The 18,127-nt window shown below is 43.2% G+C and overlaps 1 pseudogene; it reads left to right on the forward strand.

Annotated features, from left to right (window-relative positions):
- Positions 1 to 17,425: 17,425 nt before the first annotated feature.
- LOC121487047 lies at positions 17,426 to 17,863 on the forward strand (annotated as a pseudogene).
- The last annotated feature ends 264 nt before the right edge of the window (positions 17,864 to 18,127 follow it).

Genomic DNA, 18,127 nt, shown 5'->3' on the forward strand with positions numbered 1-18,127 from the left:
GGATTTATCCCTGGGATGGAAGGCTGGTTCAACACTCATAAAATAATGGATGTCATTCATCACATAAACAATAGAAAAACAAGAACCATATGATCCTCTCAATAGATACAGAGAAAGCATTTGACAAAATGCAGCATCCATTCCTGATCAAAACTCTCCAGAGTGTAGGGATAGAGGGAACATTCCTCAACATCTTAAAAGCCATCTACGAAAAGCCCACAGCAAATATCATTCTCAATGGGGAAGCACTGGGAGCCTTTCACCTAAGATCAGGAACAAGACAGGGATGTCCACTCTCACCAAAGCTATTCAACGTTGTACCAGAAGTCCTAGCCTCAGCAGTCAGACAACAAAAATAAAGAAATGTATTCAAATTGGCAAAGAAGAAATCAAACTCTCTCTCTTTGCCAATGACATGATACTCTATGTAGAAAACCCAAAAGCCTCCACCCCAAGATTGCTAGAACTCATACAGCAATTTGGCAGTGTGGCCCAGAAGTCACTGGCATTTCTATACACTAACAATGAGACTTAGGAAAGAGAAATTAAGGAGTCAATCCATTTACCATTGCATTCAAAAGCATAAGATACCTAGGAATAAACCTAATCAACAAGGTAAAGGATTTATACCCTAAAAACTACAGAAGACTTCTGAAGGAAATTGAGGAAGACACAAAGAGATGGAAAAATATTTCATGCTCATGGATTGGAATAATTCATTTTGTGAACATATCAATGATACCCAGGGCAATTTACACGTTTACACGTAATGCAACCCCAATCAAAATATGATGGACTTTCTTCAGAGACTTGGAACAGATTATTTTAAGATTTCTGTGGGATCAGAAAAGACCCTGAATAGTCAGGGGAATTTTAAAAAAAGAAAACCATAGCGGGGGACATCACAATGCCAGATTTCAGGCTGTACTACATAGCTGTGGTCATCAAGACAGTGTGGTACTGGCACAAAAACAGACACATGGATCAATGGAACCGAATAGAGAATCCAGAAGTGGACCCTCAACTTTATGGTCAATGAATATTCGACAAAGGAGGAAAGACTATCCACTGGAAGAAAGACAGTCTCTTCAATAAATGATGATGGAAAAAATTGGACATCCAGATGCAGAAGAATGAAAGTAGACCACTCTCCTGTACCACACACAAAGATACCTGAAAATAGATGAAAGATCTTATGTGAGACAAGATTCCATCAAAGTCCTAGAGGATAACACAGGCAACAGCCTTTTTCAACCTGGCCACAGTAATGTCTTGCAAGATTCATCCATGAAAGCAAGAGAAACAAAAGCAAAAATGAACTATTGGGACTTCATCAAGATAAGAAGCTTTTGCACAGCAAAGGATACAGTCAACAAAACTTAAAGACAACCTACAGAATGGGAGAAGATATTTGCAAATGACCTATCAGATAAAGGGCGAGTATCCAAGATCTATAAAGAACTTATTCAACTCAACAGCAAAGAAATAAACAATCCAATCATGAAATGGGCAGAAGAAATCTCACAGAGGAAGACATAGACATGGCCAACAAGCACATGAGGAAATGCTCAGCATCACTTGCCATCAGGGAAATACAAATCAAAACCACAATGAGATACCACCTCACACAAATGAGAATTGGGAAAATTAGCAAAGCAGGAAACCACAGATGTTGGAGAGGATGTGGAGAAAGGGGAACAATCCTACACTGCTGGTGGAATGTGAACTGGTGCAGCCACTGTGGATAACTGTGTGGAGGTTCCTCAAAGAGTTAAAAATAGATCTGCCCTATGACCCAGCAATTGCAGTGCTTAGGTTTTACCCCAAAGATACAGATGCAATGAAATGCTGAGACACCAACACCGATGTTTGTAGCAGCAAAGTCCACAACAGCCAAACTGTTGAAGGAGCCTCGGTGTCCATCGAAAGATGAATGGATAAAGATGTGGTTTATGTATACAATGGAATATTACTCAGCCATTAGAAACAACAAATACCCACCATTTGCTTCAACATGGATTGGACTGTAGGGTATTATGCTGAGGGAAATAAGTCAATCTGAGATGGTCAATCATTATATGGTCTCAACCATTTGGGGAGTATAAAAAACAGTGAATTGGAATAAAGGGAAAAGGAGAGAAAATGAGTGAAAAGATAAGTTGAGGATAACAGAATCTGAAAGACTCCTAACTCTGGGAAAGGAACAATAGGTAGTGGGAAGGGAGGTGCTTGGGGCGTTGGGGTGACTGGATGACAGGTGCTGAGGGGGGCACATGAAGGGATGAGACCTGGGTGATATGCTATATGTTGGCAAATTGAACTCTTCTCATTTAGGACCCTAAATATATCCTTCCAGCCCTTTCTGGTCTTCCAGGGCTCTGTGGAGAGATCTGCTGTTAACCTAATACTTCCCCCCATAAATGTTAGGGATCACTTGTCTCTTAGTGCTTTTTCTCTTTATCTTTGGAATTTGCAAGTTTCACCATGAAATGTCGGGGTGTTGAACGGTTTTTATTGATTTTGTGGGGGGGATCTCTCAATCTCAAGGATGTGCATGGCTGATTCCTTCCCCAAGTTAGGGAAGTTCTCAGCTATGATTTGTTCAAATACACTTTCTGGTCCTCTGTTCCTTTTGGCAGCCTCTGGAACCCCCTTTCAATGTAGATTTTTCCTTCTGAGGCTGTCATTTATTTCCCTTAACCTTTCTTCATGGTCTTTTTATTTCTCTTTTTTCCTCAGCATCCTTCCTTGCCATCAACATGTCTTCTATGTCACTCATCATTCTTCAACCTCATTAACCTCATTGTTAGGACCTCCGGTGTGGATTGCATCTCATTTAATTGATTTTAATTTTGGCTTGATTAGATCTAAATTCTCCAGTCATGACGTCTCTTGAATCCTTCATTCTTTTTTCCAGAGCCATCAGTAGCTTTATAATTGTGCTTCTGTATTGGCATTCTGACATTGAATTGTCACACAAATTCTGTAACTCTCTGGGAGAGAGGACTGTTAGTGATTGTTTCTTTTGTGGTGACTTCTTCCTTCTAGTCATTTTGCTCAGTGCAGAATGGCTAAAAACAAGTTGTACTGGAAAAAGGAAGGAAATAAAGAAAAAAGGGGGGAAACAAAAAACAAAAACAAAAAGATCAACAAAAAAGAAAATTTTCAAAGCTTAAAAAAATATAACAAGGAGAGGTCTCCTCTGATTCTATATACTGTAAGTCCCTCAACTTCCCCCTGGAGCTTTCCAGCGCTGCTTGGTCAAGAATTTGCTCTTCCCCTTTCCTTCCAGCTGGTCTTGCGAGGGAGGGTCCTGCTCTGCTGATAGTCAGGTGTGAGCACCAGGGGAGCTTCCCCACCCCCTGCCGGGGCTCGGCTCCCTGGAAGCTGTTTATCCTGTGAGGCCCATGTTCCCTGGCCACCCCACTCCGACCCAGGTGCAAGGTGACATAGGGAGGAACAACAACACTGGCGGCGGCCAGCTCTCCAGCCCAAAAGTCAGCTCCCACGTTAAGTCCTGCAGCTCCCAGTCCACGAGAGCCTGGCAGCGCCAGGTGTCAGCGGCACTGACCTGCACAGCTCAGGTGTGCCCGGTGGCAGGAGCGTCCTCGCTGTCCTGTGTCCTCCCGGCCCCCGATTGCCCAAGGGGATCGCCAGATCCCCTTTGTCACCTGGGGCCCTGGGCTCCTGGGCCTGTGCCGCTGGAATGGCTCTCCCCTCCTGCGGGCCACGCATTCCCCTCCTTGCCGAGCTGCTGCCAGAGCCACCACCTGAGCTGCTCCTGGGCTCCGATGGGTGCGCGCTCCAGACCTTTTCAGAGCTCCACCCATGGTGTGTGGCGCTCTCCCCACTTCCTCTGTTAGTGACCCCGGGACCCTGGGGGCTCCACTGCCCCTCCTGGGATCCTGCCCGAGTTCCCTGTGAGCGCCTTTCCATCCGGGAAGGTTGGTAAAGTTCCTGACTCTCCCGGCCTGGGCTTTCCTGTCCTGGAGTGTCTCCTGCCCGGCCTTAGCGCAGCTCTTCGTGGGGCTCTCCCCTCCCACGCTGGAGTCTTGTTATTTATTTTTTCATCTTCCTACCTTGATAGAAGAGCAAACTCTTCTCACTGTAACCTTCCAGCTGTTCTCTCTTTAAATCCCAGGCCAAATTCGTAGGTTTTCAGGATGATTTGAAAGTTATCTAAGTAAGTTGTTGGGGACAGGGGATTTCGGAATCCTACTCTTCTGCCATCTTGCCCACAGTCTTGGCTCTCATTATCTTGATTTCCTATTTTCCCATCCTATTTACACAAATATGTTATTTTATCTTATTTCTATTTTACTTGTTAAAAATTTGAATTCAATTTGCCAGCATATCATAAACCATTAGTTTCAGATGTAGCGATCCATAAATTATCATTTGTGTGTAACACCCAGTGCTCCTCACACCACGTGCCCTCCTTGATGCCCCTTACCCAGGTCCTGATCCCCCATTCACCTCCCCTCTCGGGACCCTCAGTTTATTTCACAGAGTTAAGAGTCTGTCATGGTTTTTCTCTCTCTCTGATGACTTCCCATTCAGTTTTCCCTCCCTTCCCCTATGATTCTATGCAATGTTTCTTATATTTCACATATGAATGAAACCGTATGATAATTGTCTTTCACTGACTGACTTATTTCACTCTCTGACTAATACCCTCCAGTTCCATCCATGTCGATAGAAGTGGTAAAGATTTGTCCTTTCTAAAGGCTGAGTAATATCCCATTGTAACTATAGCCCACATCTTCTTTATCCATTCATCTGGCGATGGATATGTGGACTCGTTCCACATTTTAACCATTGTGGACATTGCTGCTGTGAACATTGGGGTGCAGGTGACCCTTCTTTTCACTACCTCTGTATCTTTGTGGTAAATACGCAGTAGCACATATGCTAGGTCATAGGGTAGCTCTGTTTTTAAGTTCTTGAGGATCCTGCTCCCTTTTCCAGAGTGGCCGCTCCACTTTGCATTCTCACCAACAGTGCAAGACGGTACCCTTTTCTCCATAACCCGGCCAAACTTTGTTGTTTTTCTGTCGTGTTCATTTTAGCCATTCTGCCAGATGTGAAGTGGTATCTCATTGTGGGTTTTGTTTTGTTTTGTAATTTCCTGATAATGAGTGATGTGGAGCATTTTTTTTCATGTGTCTGTTGACCACGTGTTGTCTTCTTTGGATAAATGTTCGTCTCTTCTGCCCATTTCTTCATTGGATTACTTGTTTTGGGTCTTGGGTGCCATAGGTGTTTTATAGATCTTGGATATTAGCCTTTTATCTCCTATGTCATTTGCAAATGCCTTTCTCCCATTTAGTAGGTTGCTTCTTAGTTTTATGGACTGTTTCCTTTGCTTTTTATCTTGATGAAGTCCCAATAGTTCAGTTTTGCTTTTGTTTCCCTTGCCTTTACAGACATGTCTTGCATAAGTTGCTATGGCCAAGGTCAAAGAGGTTGTTGCCTGTGTTTTCCTCTAGGATTGTGATGGATTTCTATTTCACCTTTAGGTCTTTCATCCATTCTGAGTTTATCTTTGTGTGTGATGTAAGAGAATGGTCCAGTTGCATTCTTCTGCATGTGGCTGTCCAATTTGTTGAAGAGACTATCCTTTTTCCAGCAGATATTCTTTTCTGCTTTGTCGAAGATTAGTTGACCATAGAGTTGAGGGTCCATTTCTGGGTTCCCTATTCCGTTCCTTGATCAATGTGTCTGTTTTTGTGCCAGTACAATAACATTTTGATGATGACAGCTTTGTCTATGACATGCAGAAAAAAACCTTAGGCAAAATACAGCCTGAAGTCCAGACATTGTGATATAACCAGCTTTTGATTTCTTTTTGAACATTCCTATGGCAAATTGGGGTCTCCTCTGGTTCTATGCAAAACTTAGAAATATTTGTTTCTGAACTGTGAAAAATGTCAATGGTATTTTGATAGGGACTACTTCAAAAGTGTATATTGCCCTGGGTTGCATGGACATTTTTACAATATTGATACTTCAAATCCATGAATATGGAATGTTAATGAATCTCTTTGCTCTTCCACAATTTCTTTTTAGGTGTTCTATAGTTTTTAGTTACAGATCTTTTACCTCTTTCATTACGTTAATTCCTAGGTATTTTATGGTTTCTGGTGCAATTGTAAATAGGATCAACCCTTAATTTCTCTTTCTTCTATATCATTTTTGCATCTAGAAATAAAGCAGATTTCTCTACATTGATTTTTTTTATCCTGCCACATTGCTGAAATACAATATGAGTCCTAGCAAAGTTACAAACTCTTGTGTTTTCCAAATAAAGTATCATGTCATCTGAGGAAAGTGAGATGTTGACTTCTTCCTTGCCAGTTTGAATGCCTTTATAATTGTTCGCATTTATTTGGAGTTGGTTGTGATCTGCCAATTTCATTTATGATTTTATTTGTTGGGATTCTTTATCTTTTCTTTGAGAAGTCCTTTGAGAGCTTTCTCAATCTCATGAATTCTTCCTAAGTAGAGGCCAGCTTGCCCTAGTGCTGAGATATGATGTGAGTCTAGGGGTCCAATGACACATGGTGAGCCTGCTATCCAGGGGCCTGCTTGGCCTAGCCATGTCTGGGTTGTGTAACTACAAGTCCAAAATCACAAGGTGAGCCCACTTACCAGTGGCCTAAGTGAGTACAGCTGAGCTGTGATGTTGGTATCCAGGTCCAAGCAACATGCTGATCCCACTGTGCAGGTGCCTCATTTTCCCAATGATGAGCTGGGATGCAGGGCTCATGATTTGGAGGCATTCTGCAAACCCAGTGTTCCCTGGACCCCCTTGCCTTCTTCTGGGCTCAGCTGGAGACTGGTGGTATGAGGGTTCCTGGTCCTTTCAGTGTTTGGGTGACCCATATGCCCTGGGGCACCTGGGATCAGCGGGTTCCCAATCTGAGGGCTCCTGGTAGGTGCTCTGATCTGGCGACTGCATTTCTCCATGTCCTGCTGTGTTTGAGGATTTGTCATTTGCAGGCTCCTGGTCAGCCAGGGATCTGGACGATCTGTTTGTCCACTACTGAGCTGGGGCAGGCAGCTCGTGGTCTGAGGGCCTGTGTTCCAATGACCCCCTCCGTGTCCAGTGATGTGGTGACTCCTTGTCCCAGGACTTACTTGTTTCATAATACCCCTCTCTGCCGGGTGCATGGAGGCACTTCAGACATTGTACACTTGGGAGTGGACTGGAAGATTAGGGCATTCATGAGCCCTGTGCTGATCTGGGTGGGTTGGAGAGTTCAAGAGAAGCAGTTAGTGCCCTGAGCTCCTCAGGACATAGACTCACAGCTTTCCTGTGCTGATCCCGGTGTTGTCCCCAGAGGTGTGGGAGGGGCCTTTCTCATCTGCCTGAGTATCCATGGTACCAATTCCCAGTGTCCCACTCCCACAGGCCACATGGGAATATGTCCGTGAGCAGCCAGGACAAACTCACAGTGGGAAAGGGGAACAGGAGTTGCCTGCTGTGGGTTCGAGGATTCTCAGGACCACAGAGGGGGATGAAGGGAGGTGCAAACATGCAGGTGGAGCCCAAAGTTTGACGAGAGGCCTGGGGCAGGTGATGGGACAGGGGGCTTGCCATGGGCAGGGACAGAAAACAGGGAAGCAAACTAGAGGGAGAGCAGGGAGATCTGTGGATGAAGTGCATTCTCTGTTGTCATGGGGGCCTGCGTGATTGCCATGCTTTTATATCATCCCAGGTGCATCAGAGTACCCTTCTGTATGTCACCACCATGCCGTGGCCAATCAGGCAGGCTCTCAGTGTGGCCTGATTCAGGTGGCCAATCACCATGCAGCTTAGGTGGCCAATGTCAGATGGCTTTCTCAGTGACTCTCCTGATATCGTTGCCTAGAAACCATATTAAAACAGAAAACAGAGGAGGTGGGGGCAAGATGGTGGAAGAGTAGGGTCCCCAAGTCACCTATCCCTACCCAATTACCTACATAACTTTTATATCATCTTGAAAACCTAGGAATTTGGCCTGAGAATTAAGTAGAGAACAGCTGTAATGCTACAGTGAGAGAAGAGTTCACGCTTCTATGAAATACAACTTCTTTTTGGCCACTCTGCACTGGGCAAAATGACTAGTAGGAAAAATTTTCCTCAAAAGAAAGAATCAGAAACAGCCCTCTCTCCCAAAGACTTACAAAATTTGTATTACAACTCAGTGTTAGAAAGCCGAATCACAAGCATAATTATAAAGCTACTGGTGGTTCTAGAAAAACCCTAAAGGATTCAGACACTTCATGACTGCAGAATTTAGATCTAATCAGGCCAAAATTAAAAATCAATTAAATGAGATGCAATCCAAACTAGAGGTCAGAACGATGAGATTTAACGTGGTAGAATGAGTGAGTGACATAGAAGACAAGTTGATGTCAAGGAGGGAAACTGAGGAAACAAAGAGAAAAATGACTAAAAGATCATGAGGATAGGCTAATGGAAATAAATGACAACCTCAGAAGGAAAATCTACATTTACCTGGGGTCCCGAGGGTGCCGAAGGGACACAGGCCCAGAATATGTATTTGAACAAATCAGAGCTGAAAGCTTCCCTAATTTGTGGCAGGAAACAGGCATTCAGATCAGGAAATGGATAGATCCCCCCATTAAATCAATAAAAACCACTCTACACCTGGACATTTAATAGTGAAACTTGCAAATTCCAAAGATAAAGAGAAAATCCTTAAAGAAGCAAGAGAAAAGTATCTCTAAATTTTATGGGGAGAAGGATTAGCATAACAGCAGACCCTTCCACAGAGATCTGGCAGGCCAGAGACTCTGGCAGGATATAGTCAGGGTCTTAAATGAGAAGAACATGCAGCCAAGAATACTTTATCCAGCAAGGCTCTCATTCATAATAGAAGGAGAGATAAAGAGCTTCCAAGATAGGCAGAAACTGAAAGGATATGTGATCATGAAGCCAGCTCTGCAAGAAATACTAAGGGGGAATCTGTAATAGAGGAAGTGCAAGGTAACAATCCACAAAAACAGGGACTGAATAGGTATCATGATGACATTGAATACATATCTTTCAATAGTAACTCTGGACATGAATGGGTTAGTGGCCCCAGCAAAAGGCGCAGCTGCCGATTCAGACTGGATAAAAGAGCAAAACCCATCTCTTTGCTGTGTACAAGAGACTCATTTTAGACATAAGGACACCTACAGCCTGAAAATGAAAGGTTGGAAAACAATGTACCATTCAAAAGGTCCTCAAAAGAAAGCAGGGGTAGCCATCCTTAGGTCAGATAAACTAAAGATTATCCCAAAGACTGTAGTAAGTGATGAAGAGGGACACTATATCATACTTAAAGGATCCATCCAACAAGAAGACCTAACAGTCATCAATATTTATGCCTGGAATTTATGCCCACAATGTGGGAGCTGCCAAGTATATCAATCAATTAATAACCAAAGTTAAGGCCTACTTAGATAATAATACACTTATACTTGGTGCCTTGAATGAAGCGCTTTCTACAATCAACAGGTTTTCTAAACACATTTCTAAAAACAAGAGTTTTAAGTGGTACACTAGACCAGATGGATTTCACAGATATTTACAGATCTTTCCATCCAAACACAATCGAATACACATTCTTCTCAAGTGCACACGGATCTTTCTCCAGAGTAGACCATATACTGGGGCACAAAACAGGACTTAACTGATACCAAAGATTGGGATCGTCCCCTGCATCTTTTCACACCATAATGCTTTGAAATTAGAACTAAATCACAAGAAGAAGTTTGGAAGGATTTGAAACATATAGAGCTTAAGGACCATCCTGCTAAAAGATGAAAGCATCAAGCAGAAAATTAGAGAAGAATGAAAAAATTCATGGAAACTAATGAGAATAAAGATACAATTGTTAAAAAATCTTTGGGATACAACAAAAGCAGTCCTGAGAGAGAAATTTATCGCAATATGAGCATCCATCCAAAAACTGGAAAGAACTCAAATACAAAAGTGAACTGGAGAAAAAAAACAGCAAATAGATCCTACACACAGCAGAAGAAGAGAGTCAGTAAAGATTCGGGCAGAACTCAATGAAAGAGAGAACAGAAGAAATATGGAATGGATGAACAAACCCAGGAGTTGGTTTTTGAAAGAATTAATAATGTAGATAAATCATTAGGCAGCCTTATTAAAAAGAAGAGGGAAAGGACTCAAATTAATAAAATAATGAATGATAAATGAGACAACACCACAAACACCAAAAAATACAAACGATTTTTAAAGCTTATTATGAGCAGCTATATGCCAATAAATTAGGCAATCTTGGAGAAATGGACACATTTCTGGAAAAACCACAAACTACCAAAACTGGAACAGGAAGAAATAGAAAACTGAACAGGCCGATAACCAGGGAAGAAATTGAAGCAGTCCTCAAATCCTACCAAGATACAAAATCCAGGGCAAGATGCCTTCCCAAGGGAATTCTATCAAACGTTCAAAGAAGAAACCATACTTCTACTAAAGCTGTTCTGAAAGATAAAATGAGATGTAGCACTTGCAAACTCCTTCTATGAGGCCAACATCACTTAAATTTCAAAACCAAACACCCCACCAAAAAGGAGAATTACAGACCAATATCCCTCATGAAAATGGATGTAAAAATTCTTAACAAGATTCTAGCCAGTAGGATCCAACAGAGCGTTCCCTTTCACTATTTTTTCTATTCCCCAAATGAAGGCGACCATATAATGTCTGTCATTCTCTGATTGCCTTACTCACTCAGCATAACACCCTCCAGTTCCATCCACATCGAAGGAAATGGTGGGTATTTGTCGTTTCTAATGGCTGAGTAGTATTTCATTGTATACATAGACCACATCTTCTTTATCCATTCATCTTTCCATGGACACCGAGGCTCCTTCCACAGTTTGGCCATTGTGGACATTGCTGCTAGAAACATCGGGGTGCAGCTGTCCTGGCGTTTCATTGCATCTGTGTCTTTGGGGTAAATCCCCAACAGTGCAATTGCTGGGTCGTAGGGCAGGTCTATTTTTAATTCTTTGAGGAACCTCCACACACCTTTCCAGAGTGGCTGCACCAGTTCACATTCCCACCAACAGTTCAGGAGTTTTCCCCTTTCTCCACATCCTCTCCAACATTTGTGATTTCCCGCCTTGTTAATTTTCTCCATTCTCACTGGTGTGAGGTGGGATCTCATTGTGATTTTGATTTGTATTTCCCTCATGGCCAGGGATGCGGAGCATTTTCTCATGTGCTTGTTGGCCATGGCCATGTCTTCCTCTGTGAGATTTCTCTTCATGTCTTTTGCACATTTCCTGTTTGGATCGTTTGTTTCTTTGCTGCTGAGTTTAATAAGTTCTTTGTAGATCTTGGATACTAGCCCTTTATCTGATATGTCATTTGCAAATGTTTTCTCCCATTCTGTAGGTTGTCTTTTAGTTTTGTTGACTGTATCCTTTGCTGTGCAAAAGCTTCTTATCTTGATGAAGTCGCAAAAGTTCATTTTTGCTTTTGTTTCTTTTGCCTTCGTGGATGTATCTTGCAAGAAGTTACTGTGGCCGATTTCTAAAAGGGTGTTGCCTGTGTTCTCCTCTAGGATTTGATGGAATCTTGTCTCACATTTAGATCTCTCATCCATTTTGAGTTTATCTTTGTGTATGGTGCAAGAGAGTGGTCTAGTTTCATTCTTCTGCATGTGGATGTGTAATTTTCCCAGCACCATTTATTGAAGAGACTATCTTTCTTCCAATGGATAGTCTTTCCTCCTTTATCGAATATTAGTTGACCATAAAGATGAGGGTCCACTTCTGGATTCTCAATTCTTTCCATTGATCTATGTGTCTGTTTATTTTTGCTCCCCCCTTCTTTTTTTCTTTTATTCTATTCTCTTTTTTCCTTCTTTTCTTTTTTTAAATTCTTTTTTCTTTTTGTTTTTCTTTTCTTCGTTCTCTTCTCTATTTTTCTCCTTTTCCTAATACAACTAGTTTTTGGCCATTTTGCACTGAGTAAAATGACTAGAAGGAAAAACTCACCTCAAAAACAGAATCAGAAACAGGTCTCTCTCACACAGATTTACAAAATTTGGATTACAATTCAATGTCAGAAATCCAATTCAGAAGCACAATTATAAAGCTACTGGTGGCTCTTGAAAAATGCATGAAGGATTTAAGAGACTTCATGACTACAGAACTTAGATCTAATCAGGCCGAAATTAAAAATCAATTAAACGCGTGAGTGATATAGAAGACAAGTTGATGAGAAGGAGGGAAACTGAGGAAAAAAGAGAAAATGAAAAAAGATCATGAGGATAGGTTAAGGGAAAAAATAACAGCCTCAGAAACAAAAATCTACGTTTACCTGGTGTTACCGAGGGTACCAAAAGGGACAGAGGGCTAGAATATGTATTTGAAGAAATCATAGCTGAAAACTTTCCTAAATTGGGGAGGGAAACAGGCATTCAGATACAGGAAATAGATTTTTCCCACCCAATATCAATTATCTATATTCTGCAGGCATGAAGTCTCTTGAATCCTTCATGCATTTTTCCAAAGCCACCAGTAGCTTTATTTTTCTGCTTCTGCATCGGTATTCTGATATCGAAGTTTTACACAATTTCTGTAATTCTGTGGGAGAGAGGACTGTTTTGGATTTTTTCTTTGGGGTGAGTTTTTCCTTCAAGGGACTTTGCTCAGTGCATGGTGGCTAAAAACAAGTTGTACTGGGAAAGGAAGGAAAAAAAGAAAAAAGAAACATTTCAAAATTAAAAAAAAAAAACAAGAAGGGGTAGCCTCTGATTCTATATAGTGTAAGTCCCTCGAATTCCCCTGGAGCTTTCCAGCGCTGCTTGGTCAAGAACTTGCTCTTCCCGTTTCCTTCCAGGTGATCTTCTGGGGGAGGGGCCTTCTTTTCTGATTGTCAGGTGTGTGCCCCGGGGGAGCTGCCCCGGCCCCTGCCAGGGGCAATGCTCCCTGGGAGCTGTTTATCCTGAGACCCATGCTCCCTGGTGGCCCCGCTCCATCCCAGGCACAATGTGACATAAGGGAGGAACAATAACACTGGCGGCCGCCAGCTCTTCAGCCCTTGAGTCAGCTCCCGCAGTAACTCCTGCAGACCCCAGTCCGTGGGAGCCTGGATGCTGTGGGTGTGGGGGGGCACTGACCTGCACAGCTCGGGGGTGCCCGGCGGCAGGAGCGTCCTCATGGTCCTGTGTCCTCCCGGCCCCACATGTCCCAAGGGGATCGCCGGATCCTTGCTGTGTCTCCCAGCGCCCTGGGGTCCAGGGTCTGTGCTTCTGGAATCACTCTCCCAGGGCCATGCATTCCCCTCCTAGCCGAGCCGCTGCCAGAGCTGCCACCTGCGCTGCTCCGGGGCTTGCTGGGTAAGCGCTCCAGCCATTGCTGGAGCTCCGTCCACGGTCTGTGGTGCACTCTCCCCATATCCTATGTTCGTGACCCTGGGAACCTGGGGGCTCCACTACCCATCCTGGGATCCTGCCTGAGTTCCCTGTGAGCACCTTTCCATCCAGGAAGGTTGGGAAACTTCCTGATTCTCCCGGTCTGGGCTTTCCCGTCCTGGAGTCTCTCCTGCCCGGCCTTAGCCTGGCTCCTTGTGGAGGCTCTCTCCCATTGGAGTGTACTCATTTATTTTTCCATGTTTCTACCTTGATAGAAGCGCAAACGCTTCTCACTTTAGCCTTCCAGCTATTCTCTCTTTAAATCAGAGGACGAATTCATCGGGTTTCAGGATGATTTGAAAGTTATCTAGGTAAGTTGATGAGGACAGGTGATTTCACGATCCTACTCTTCCCCCATCTTGTCGACAGCCATGTCTCTCATTATTTTGACTTCCTATTTTCCCATTGAATTTACACAAATATTTTATTTTATCTTACTTTTATTTTACTCTTTAAAAATTTGAACTCAATCACCCATTAGAAACGACAAATACCCATCGTTTGCTTTGATGTGGTTGTAACTGGAGGGTATTATGCCAAGTGAAATAAGTCAATCGGAGAAGGACAAACATTATATGGTCTCCTTCATTGGGGGAATATAAAACATAGTGAAAGGAAATAAAGCAGAAATGAGATAAAATCAGTCGGAAAAATCAGAAAGGGAAACAGAATATGAGAGACTCCAAACTCTGGGAAATGAACTATAGGTGGTAGAAAGGGAGGTGGGCATGGCTTGGGGGTCACTGGGTGACAGGCACTGAGAAGGGCACTTGATGGGATGAGCACTGGGTGTTATTCTATATGTTGGCAAATTGAACACCAATAAAAAAATAAATTTAAGAAAAATTAAAAATAAAAGATTCAGCTGTAGTGCCATCTTGGTGGCAATTCCTTGCAGGGTAGGACAAGGTTCCCCAGAGGGCTATATATCTTCTAAATCAGCTTCTAATGTATGATGCTGTTTCTCACATAACTCACATTTACAGGTGCAGGAATCAAGGACTGGAACTGGGAGTTGTACTACTCACTATAACCTGTCATGATCTACTTGCAAAATGTTTACTTTCTGTACCCACGATTTATTATTCTGCTGGCCTAGAGGTCTCAGGTTCAAAGAGAGACACAAAAACAATCCCACTGATCTGGAAATTGAAACTGGTGCCTGGCCACTTTGAGCTCTTCAGGCCCCTGAATTAATAGGCAAGGAAGGAAGTTACTATGCTGGCTGGGTGATTAATCCCAAATACCTGGTAGAAATTGAATGAACTCCATAATGGAGGTTAAGAAGAGCATGTGTGAAAATCAGAGGATCAGTAAAGACATCTTTTAATATTACCTTCATGTTTTCATTTTAATTTCCTTCCATGTATTTTTTAATTTACACTTTAATTTCTGATTAACCCATTCATTATAAGCAGTAGGATATTCTTTAACCCCCATGTATTAGTGGTATTTCCAGTTTTTTTTTTCTTGTGGTTGACCTTAAGTTTCATGTCATTGTGGTTGGAAACTATGCATGGTGTAGTCTTCATCTTTTTGTACTTGTTCAGGTCTGATTTGTGACCTGGTATGTGATCTATTCTGGAGAATGTTTCATATGCACTCAAAAAGACTGTCTTCTGCTGCTTTAGGATGAAATGTTCTGAATATATTTGTTAAGTACAAAAAAAAAAGAATAGAATAGAAACGACAAAGAGATACTACTTGCTTTGATGTGGATGGAACTGGAGGGTATAATGCTGAGGGAAAATAGTCAATCTGAGATAGGCAATCATTATATGGTCTCATTCATTTGGCATAATAAAAAATAGTGAAAGGGAATAAAGGGAAGCGGAGAGAAAATGAGTGAAAATATCAGTTGACGATGACAGAATATGAGAGACTCCTAACTCTGAGCAACGAAAAAGGGGTACTGGAAAGGGAGTTGCCTGGATGGTTGGGGTGACTGGATGATGTACACTGAGGGGGGCACTTGATGTGATGACCACGGGAGATATGCTATATGTTGGCAAATTGAACTCTTTTCATTTAGGACCCTTAATATATCATGCCAGCCCTTTCTGGCCACCCAGGTCGCTGGGGAGAAGTCTGCTGTTAACCTACTACTTCTCCCCATAAAGTTTAAGGATCCCTTGTATCTTGTTGCTTTGAGGATCTTCTCTTTATCTTTGGAATTTGAAAGTTTCATGATGAAATATCAGGGTGTTGAATGGTTTTTATTGCTGTTAGGGGAGGATCACTCTAGCTCCAGGATCTGCACCCCTGATTCCTTCTCCAAGTTAGGGAAGTTCTTGGCTGTGATTTGTTCTCATACACTTTCTGGTCCTCTGTTCCTTTCGACACCCTCTGGAACCCCCTTTAAATGTAGATTTTTCCTTCTTAAGCTGTCATTTACTTCCCTTAACCTTTCCTCATGGTCTTTTGTTTTTCTCTCTTTTCCTCTGCTTCCTTCCTTGCCATCAACCTGTCTTCTATGTCACTCACTTGTTCTTCCACCCCGTTAACCCTGGTCGGTAGGACCTCTAGTTTGGATTTCAACTCATTTAAGTGATTTTTAATTTCGGCCTGATTAGATCTAAATTCTGCAGTCATGAAGTCTCTTGAGTCCTTTATGCTTTTTTTCTAGAGCCACCAGTAGCTATTATAAAGCTATTTAGATCTAATCAAAATTCTGCAGTCATGAAGTCTCTTGAGTCCTTTATGCTTTTTTCTAGAGCCACCAGTAGCTTTATAATAGTGCTTCTGAATTGGCTTTCTACATTTAATTGTAATCCAAATTTTGTAACTCTGTGAGAGCGAGGACTGTTTCTGGTTCTTTCTTTTGAGGCAAGGTTTTCCTTCTAGTCATTTTGCTCAGTGCAGAGTGGCCAAAAACAATTTTTATTGGGGAAAGGAAAAAAAGAGAGAAGAGAAGGAAGGAAAGAAAAAAAAACTTAAAAAAGAGAAAAAAGTAAAAAAAGAGAAAAAAAGAGAAAAACAAAAAACGGGGGGGGGGAGGAACAAACAGAGATCAAAAAACAAAAAACAAAAAAAAAATAAGGGGAGTACACTCTGATTCTGTATACTGTAAATTCCTCGACTTCCACTGGAACTTTCCAGCACTGGTTGGTCAATAATTTGTTTTTTTTCTGTCTGTCTAGCTGGTCTTCTGTGGTAGGGGCTTGCTGTTCTGATTTTCAGGTGTTAGCACTTTGGGGAGCTGCTTAGCCCTCTGCCTGGTTCAGGGCTCAGTGAAAGATGTTTAAGCTGTTTATACAGTGAGGGTACTGTGAGGCTCAATGGGGTTTTTTTATCCTGTGAGGCCCCAGTAGGAACAACAACAGTGGCTGTGGCCAGCCCTGGAGCCCTGGAATCAGCTCCTGCAATGACTACAGAGCTCTCAGTCTGGGGGCGGGGCCGCTGATCTGCTCAACCTGGGGCAGGAGTGTCCTTGCTGTCCTGTGCCCTCCTGGCCTCTGCCTGTACCCGGGGGAGCGCCGGATCCTGGGCTGTGCCCGCCTACGCCCTGTGCTCCCGGGCCTGCGCTGTCCGATTGGTGCTCCCAGCTGCGCAGCCCCTTCTGCGCGGAGCCTCTGCTGTAGCCGCATCTGAGCTGCTCCTGGAGGCTGTGGAGACCGTCTGTGCGGTGCCACCACCCAAGGTGCCTCTGAGCTGCTCCCTTGGACGAGCAGCCCCCTGCCCCAGGTGCCTCTGCCCGAGCCGCCTCTGAGCTGTTCGAGGGTCCAGCCAGGCAGGCTGCAGCCCTTTAGGGAGCTCGGCCGTGGGGTGTGGCGCGCTCTCCCTGGGCGCAAGTGGTCTGTTAGTGTCCCTGGGAGTCTGAGGTCATCCCCGCCCTCCTGGGATCCTGCGCTAACTCCCTGAGAGCGCCTTCCTGTCCGGGAAGAATGGTGAAACTCCTGCTTCTCCAGGCAGGGCTCTCCTGTCCTGGGGACACTTTTCCAGTGTGGCTGCACCAGTTTGCATTCTCACCAACAATGCAACATTTCTTGTTGGCAGCGGACTATGTCCGGAGCAAGGACTTTCGGGACTACCTCATGAGTACGCATTTCTGGGGCCCTGTAGCCAACTGGGGTCTTCCCATTGCTGCCATCAATGACATGAAAAGTCTCCAGAGATTATCAGTGGGCAGATGACATTTGCCCTCTGTTGTTACTCCTTGACATTCGTGAGATTTGCCTACAAGGTCCAGCCTCGAAACTGGCTTCTGTTTGCATGCTATGCCACAAATGAAGTAGCCCAGCTCATTCAGGGAGGATGCCTTATCAAACATGAGATGAGTAAAAAGGCATCAGCATAACAGCGGAAAATGGGCAACCAGGTGTTTGAAGGGACAGCATTAGCGCTGCTGCTGAGTCACAGATTACATCCTCAGAATAGTCTTGCTAAGGAAAATAAGCTGAATGCTATTTTTACTAACCAATTTTTCTAGAAATAGCTAAGAGACCCTAAGCCAACTCTCTGCTGCCTTACACATACCAAGTATTTTACTACTCTTCATAAAGAGTAGCTCAAAATATGCAATTTAATAATTCCCAATGATGGTTTTATTTGCAGTAATATGTATATTACTTGCTAGAATTTACTTAATAAAAAATTGGATAAAAATTGTAATTATTAGCCCTTAAATACTCAGAACCTTTAACTCTTTAATGACCATGAGACCACCGACAGCTGGC

The sequence above is a fragment of the Vulpes lagopus genome, chromosome 3 (assembly GCF_018345385.1).
Source record: "Vulpes lagopus strain Blue_001 chromosome 3, ASM1834538v1, whole genome shotgun sequence".
NCBI lineage: Eukaryota > Metazoa > Chordata > Mammalia > Carnivora > Canidae > Vulpes > Vulpes lagopus.